The sequence below is a fragment of the Cornus florida genome, unplaced genomic scaffold (genome assembly GCF_030987335.1).
Source record: "Cornus florida cultivar Cherokee Brave unplaced genomic scaffold, ASM3098733v1 CherokeeBrave_3.0.0_Hap2_Chr11, whole genome shotgun sequence".
Taxonomy (NCBI): domain Eukaryota; kingdom Viridiplantae; phylum Streptophyta; class Magnoliopsida; order Cornales; family Cornaceae; genus Cornus; species Cornus florida.
In genome coordinates this window covers 60,694,733-60,700,798 of record NW_026775581.1, presented here as the reverse complement: position 1 = coordinate 60,700,798, position 6,066 = coordinate 60,694,733, and positions in this window count along the sequence as shown.

The window sequence follows — 6,066 nt, the reverse complement described above, 5'->3', positions numbered from 1 at the left end:
TAAAAGTACCAAACGTCCTCCTATGCTGGTTAGCCTGTGGCTTATCCCGTCTTGCCGGTGGTTCCCCATTATACTGTCTCTGAGCTAACCTAGGACATTGGTTGGATGTATGCCCATCATCTTCACAGGCAAAACAATGACCTTTAAACATATTCTGCACCATGGGTACTGCTTCTAGTGTCTGCTGAACGTGTGGCTGATTCTGAAATGCAGTTGCTACGCCTGCCACTATAGCCTGAGCTATGATGTACACTAACTGAGGAGAATACTCTGGATTCTTGCCCTGATTATAGGCCCGATCCTGAAACTCCTGAGTATGCTGAACTTTCTCATACTCTACGTGCAACTGACCATCTTTTTCCTACTCCTCCTAAAACTGACCATCATCATCTTGAAATCCAGGCATTTGCTGCTCTTCCTCCATTTAATGACACCACAGGCGATTTTGCTGCCTACGTGCCGCTCTCTTTTGTCAACTGTTTCCTTGCATGTTCTGTCATCTTCTAGCGTTAACCATACTGTTAACATAGAAAGACAGACATCAGTACGATTTAAAGGGACCGTAAAAGAATACAACGAATCCTAAACTTAAGCTCTAATCAAGAGAAAACGCTACGCGGAAGTCTTAATACGAAATACCCTAGAGACACTTGAACTTGGAGTGCTCTGATACCAACTGTGATACCCCTCGATTCTAGAGCCACGGGTGATCAAGTCCGAGCACAGATCCGAGGGATACCAGACAATTAATATGTAAATGAACACGGAATACAAAATGAATTAAAGAATAAAATAATAAAAGTTAAAAAGAATTCTAAATATTAAAATCCTCAATTTTAAAAACTAAAATCCAATAATCCAAAAACCTTCATTAATTAAACAACTCGGGAATCCATCCTAGTGGACCCCTATTAAAATCCTAAACTAAAAAGGAAATAACTGAAACAAAATCCAAAGCTAAACATGGAAAACAATCCTACGTAGTCGGAGGAGTGAGTGATTATATCTGCTCGGCACGATCAAGCTCTAAGTCTGGAACTAACGAAGACCTAAAAAAAATAAGAGTGGGTCAGGCCCACATGCAAGTTCTATCCTACTACAATCCATACAGAAATCCGATACGCAAATACATCATAGATAGCTCAACAATAACTAAAGTAATCCATATATGTATAAATACACACTATATGATGCTCACTAGCCCACAGTTTTGTCTCAGCTTGAGTAGAAGGTAACATGCAAATCGCATGTAACGTGGTCATGTATACCCAGACCTACCAGGGAACATCATTAGGTCCAGTTATCTATCCTAAACGATATACGCACCCTAACCATAATCTTGAGACTCAAGCTCATATCACGTTACCATAAAGATATATATATATATATATATATATATATATATATATATATAATCCGTTCAAGGTATGTCATTCAAAAGGTTTATTGACCTGACACAAGTATAAGTAAGACTTAACTTTTGTAGTTAATCCATCTTATTTCAAAATAGGTAGGACTTAGTGTTTTGAACTAATCCGTCCCTAGAATAGGTAGGTCTTAGTGTTTTGAACTAAGCTATCCCTAATATGCCACCGTCCCATACCAGTGCATATATATATACATAAGTAGGACTTAACTTTTATAGTTAATCCAACTTATAGGACGTAGTGTTTTGAATTAATCCATTCCTAGTATGCCACCGTCCCATCACTACAAGAAAAATAACTTTTAACCACGGTCTTTTTACCACGGTTCCGCATTAACCGTGGTAAAAAACACTTTCTACCACGGTTCCGCAAGAACCGTGGTAGAAAGACCATTTTTTACCACGGTTCTTGCGGAACCGTGGTAGAAATCATTTTTTACCACGGTTAATGCGGAACCGTGGTAAAAAGAGGCCCTTTCTAGCACGGTTAATGCTGAACCGTGTTCAAAAGGGCCTCTTTCTACCACGGTTCTTCTGGAACCGTGGTAGGAGGTGAATTTTATTAGCGGGTATTATTCCCGCTGATACTTTGAATGTTTGTCCTCTCCAAAAAAATAAAATAAAAAATATATATATTTAGTAGAGCGAGGGCGAGCGACTAGATTAGGAATGGCTATGCCACGATTCCCTTAAGCTGTGTCGAACGAAAACTCAGAGACAAATCCACACACCCACACAAAAAAAACCACATACAGTGTTGGTGGATTAAAGCCCTAACCGGTGAAAATGTTTTTCCCTCTTTCCATCAAGCCTCTTTCAGTTGACCATCAGAGCAAACCCAAACCCCTAAAAAAGAAACCCTAAATCTGGAATCCTCCATTAGAGACGCGAAGGTGTGTTCAGCGATTTGCAGACGACTGCTGCTGCTAGGTTTGTTTCCAATCTATTTCTCTCTATTTATACACGTATATATGTGTGTGTGTGTGTGTGTGTGTGTGTGTGTGTGTTCGTAAAACTTACTCGGTCGATTAAAATGGATACATAAATTTTGATTCTTATTCTTCTCACCACTCATCTATGTGATTTTGATGTTAGAGTTGGGCTAGAGGAGTTCAATTTTTGAAGAGGATGCATACGAACAGGTTAGGGATTGTAATACCCCTAATTTTAAAAGGATAGTTCTGGAATTTATTTAAATGTTTAATTGTGTTTTTAGTTTATTTAGTTGGTTATTTGTAATTGTTGTGTTTGTTTGTTTATTTAAATTGTTATTTAGTTAAATTTTTGTTTTGCTTTAATTGCTTAAATTGATTATTTGTTTTATTTTAAATTGTTTTATTTTAAATTGGTTGTTTATGTTAGTTAGTATTTATTTGAATTAAGTTAAATATTTTATTTATTAAATTAGGGTTTTATCAGTTTAGGGAAGCCACGTATTTAGCCGACTTATTTTTTTCTGTCTAGTAATAGGATTAGGGTTTAATTGCACTTAGGTTTAGTTGGCCTATATATATATCTGTATAAGACTGCCAAGGATTTAGAACCCTAACCACACGTATTGGAGGCAGAAGTATCAGGGGAGTTAGAAGAAGGTAGTTCGCCGGAAAACTTTGAAGAAAGACGTTGAGATTTTTGAACCGAATCTCACAGGCAAGTTCTATAACTAACTCTATCTCTTTGGCCTGTGTTCTTTGCATCGCTAATTTAGTTCCAGGAAGTAATAAAGTTAAATTAATATAGTTGCACAAGTAATTGTTTCAAAACAGTATGTGTTCATGTATGTGTTTTCATTCGGTTTTAATCTGTTTTGCTTGATTCTTGTTCTGATTGAATTTGATTAATAAGTAAAGAATTTAGTTAACTCTAAAACACCTTAGGACTTAGTTTTGATCAGTTATAAACTTGGGTTGGAGGAACCAAGTTGCCGGAGTTAGAGAAGAAGTTGAACAGTATGTTTCCTTGTAGGTGCATGTTAACCGTTTTTAAATTATTTTGTTTAATTCTTGTTCCCACTGAATGTGATTATTAATCAAGGAAGTTAATTAACTTTTGAACACCCAAGGACTTAATTTTAATCAGCAAGAAATTTGGTTTTGGAGGATCAACACAACCGGACACCGCCGGAATTGGAAAACGACGCACAGGGGAAGAAGCCTGCTCTATTTCAAATAGAGCAGGCTCAATTAAAAAGTGGAGCAGGCTCTACTTTGTAGTGGAGCAGGCTCTACTTTGTAGTAGAGCCGGCTTTACTTGGTAGTGGAGGCGGCTCCACTTTGTGTGGAGCCGGCTCCTTCAACAGGTTTCAGTTTTTCGCCTTTTCAGTGATGGTTTTGGCTACGGGTTTCAGAATTTGGTGTTTTCAGATGCTATTAGGAGTTATGCAGGGATGTTTCAGTAGCATCTAAGTCCTATTAGAAATTCTGAAGGTGTGATGATACATAATAAATTACAAAGGAATCGGTAGATTTAAACCGTTATAGTTTCAGGTGAACTTGTGGACTGTTCTTGGAGGCAGAGGATTTTAAGTGCATAACCCTATGAGTTGCAATTTATCTGGGAATGGTAATAGTGTTAAATCATCTTTCTGTAATTTAAATTAAGTTTATTAGATTACAGAATGATTATATATTCATAAGTGACAGTAAGACACTTTTTAGGAAGTTTACATGGTTGAAATTTTGTAGATGATTCAAGTTGATTAATTTTAAATTAGCAACTGAATTAGGAGTTTGATATGTAAATCATATATCAGTGGTATGGGGATTAAGCCTATTAACTAATATAAATTCAGTTAATACTTAATGAGGAACCAGTTGATGTTACCAAGAATTTATTTATGTTAACTTGTGGAATGTTGTGGAATAATTACAAGTAAGCATGTATATACTATTGTTATTATTATTATGCTTATTGTGAGTTACAGGATGGTTATATTTCTTCTCTATATTTAAAAATGTGTCAAAGAATCAGGTACTAGATGTATGGAACAAGCATGCTAATTAAACATTCTTGTTATGCTTATGATTGGATATGTTGATATTGATATGTTATGCTATCATATATATATTATCAATACTGGATGGATGGTTTGTATGCACCGGTATGGGACGGTGTCATACTAGGGGGATTAGCTCAAAAAATGCTAAGTCCTACCTACTCTGGATTAAGGGATGGATTAACTACAAAAGTTAAGTCCTACCTGTCTTTTGTGTCAGATCAATAAATAATTAAGTGACACTTTGGTTTGGAATGGAATTTAAATATATTTTTATGATGCCACGATATGAGCCTGAGACTCAGAGTCGTTGGTTAGGGAGCGTATATGCATTGGGATGCATAGCTGGCTATGATGGTTGGATGTGTACCCTGTTAGGGCTAGGTAGTCATGCCCACCTAGTCATGCGTTTTCGCATGGTGCCTACTAGTCAGGTTGAGACAGGCTTGTAGTCCAGTGAGAGTCCTGTAGTGTGATTATATATATATATATTTATCTACGGACTATTAGCTATTGTTGGATTGGTTATGATGTACATGCGTATCGGGTCTCTGCTTGGGTAGTAGTAGTATAGAACTTGCATGTGGGCCTGACCCACTCATCATTTTTCAAGTATCGGACATTTCCAGTTTAGAGCTTGTTCGTGCTGAGCAGAAACGATCTTCCATTCTACCGACGACGTAGGACTTCTTTCCAAATATTAGATTTGGATTTTATTTTCAGTTTTTACTCTCATTTAGTTTGGGATTTTTTATTAGGGGTCCACTAGAGATGGATTCCCGAGTTGTTAAACTGATGGAGTTTTGGATTATCAGATTATAAGTATTTAAGTATAAAGGATTTTACTTTTAGTTTCTTCCAGCTATTTAATTTCATTTCTTATTTCACTTTGTATTCCGTGTTCGATTTAAAATACTTTAATTATTTGATATCCCTCGGGTTTGGGCTCGGACCTGATCAACCCGCGTCTCGGATCCGAGGGGTATCACAGGGATTTCCAATTTTGTTGATGTATATATGAAATTAGGGTTTATCCCTTTTAAAGGCTTCTGATATTGTTATGTCAATCACCTTTTGTAGGATGCTGAACCAAAAGACCAAAAAATTGGGAAGCTTTGTGATTATGCTTTAAAAAATCCATTACGAATGCCAAAGGTATGGCCTAACTTCCCTTTCACTAAGAGGCTATTGTTCTGAAAATTCAATTCATATTGTATTGTCAATTCATGGCTATATCAGAAATCCCGACTCAAGCAAATTCAAGTTTCTGAATTCAACATTTAAATTTAAATTTGCAGTTACCATATAAAGTTTTCAGCCACTATACTATTCTTTAGTTAACCCATCAAAATTTTTTTTTTTTTTGAAAGATTTTTCTAGTTACGGTTTCAAATTGAAATTTATCACCTAATAGTCTAATACAATTTTCCTGGCACATTAAGAGACAAGAGAAGCCAATATCTATTTATTTATTTAAAGGCAAGCCTTGCCTTGTGCTCTTAACTTTATGCTCATAGCCGGTTAGTTTCTAGAGTTTTTTTATTTAGTTCAAATTTTCCCCCTGTTGAAATCAAATATTTACTCTAAAATCTTATAAAGATAATGGAAATATTGATTAAGAAAATGTCGAAAACAATTGAGAATT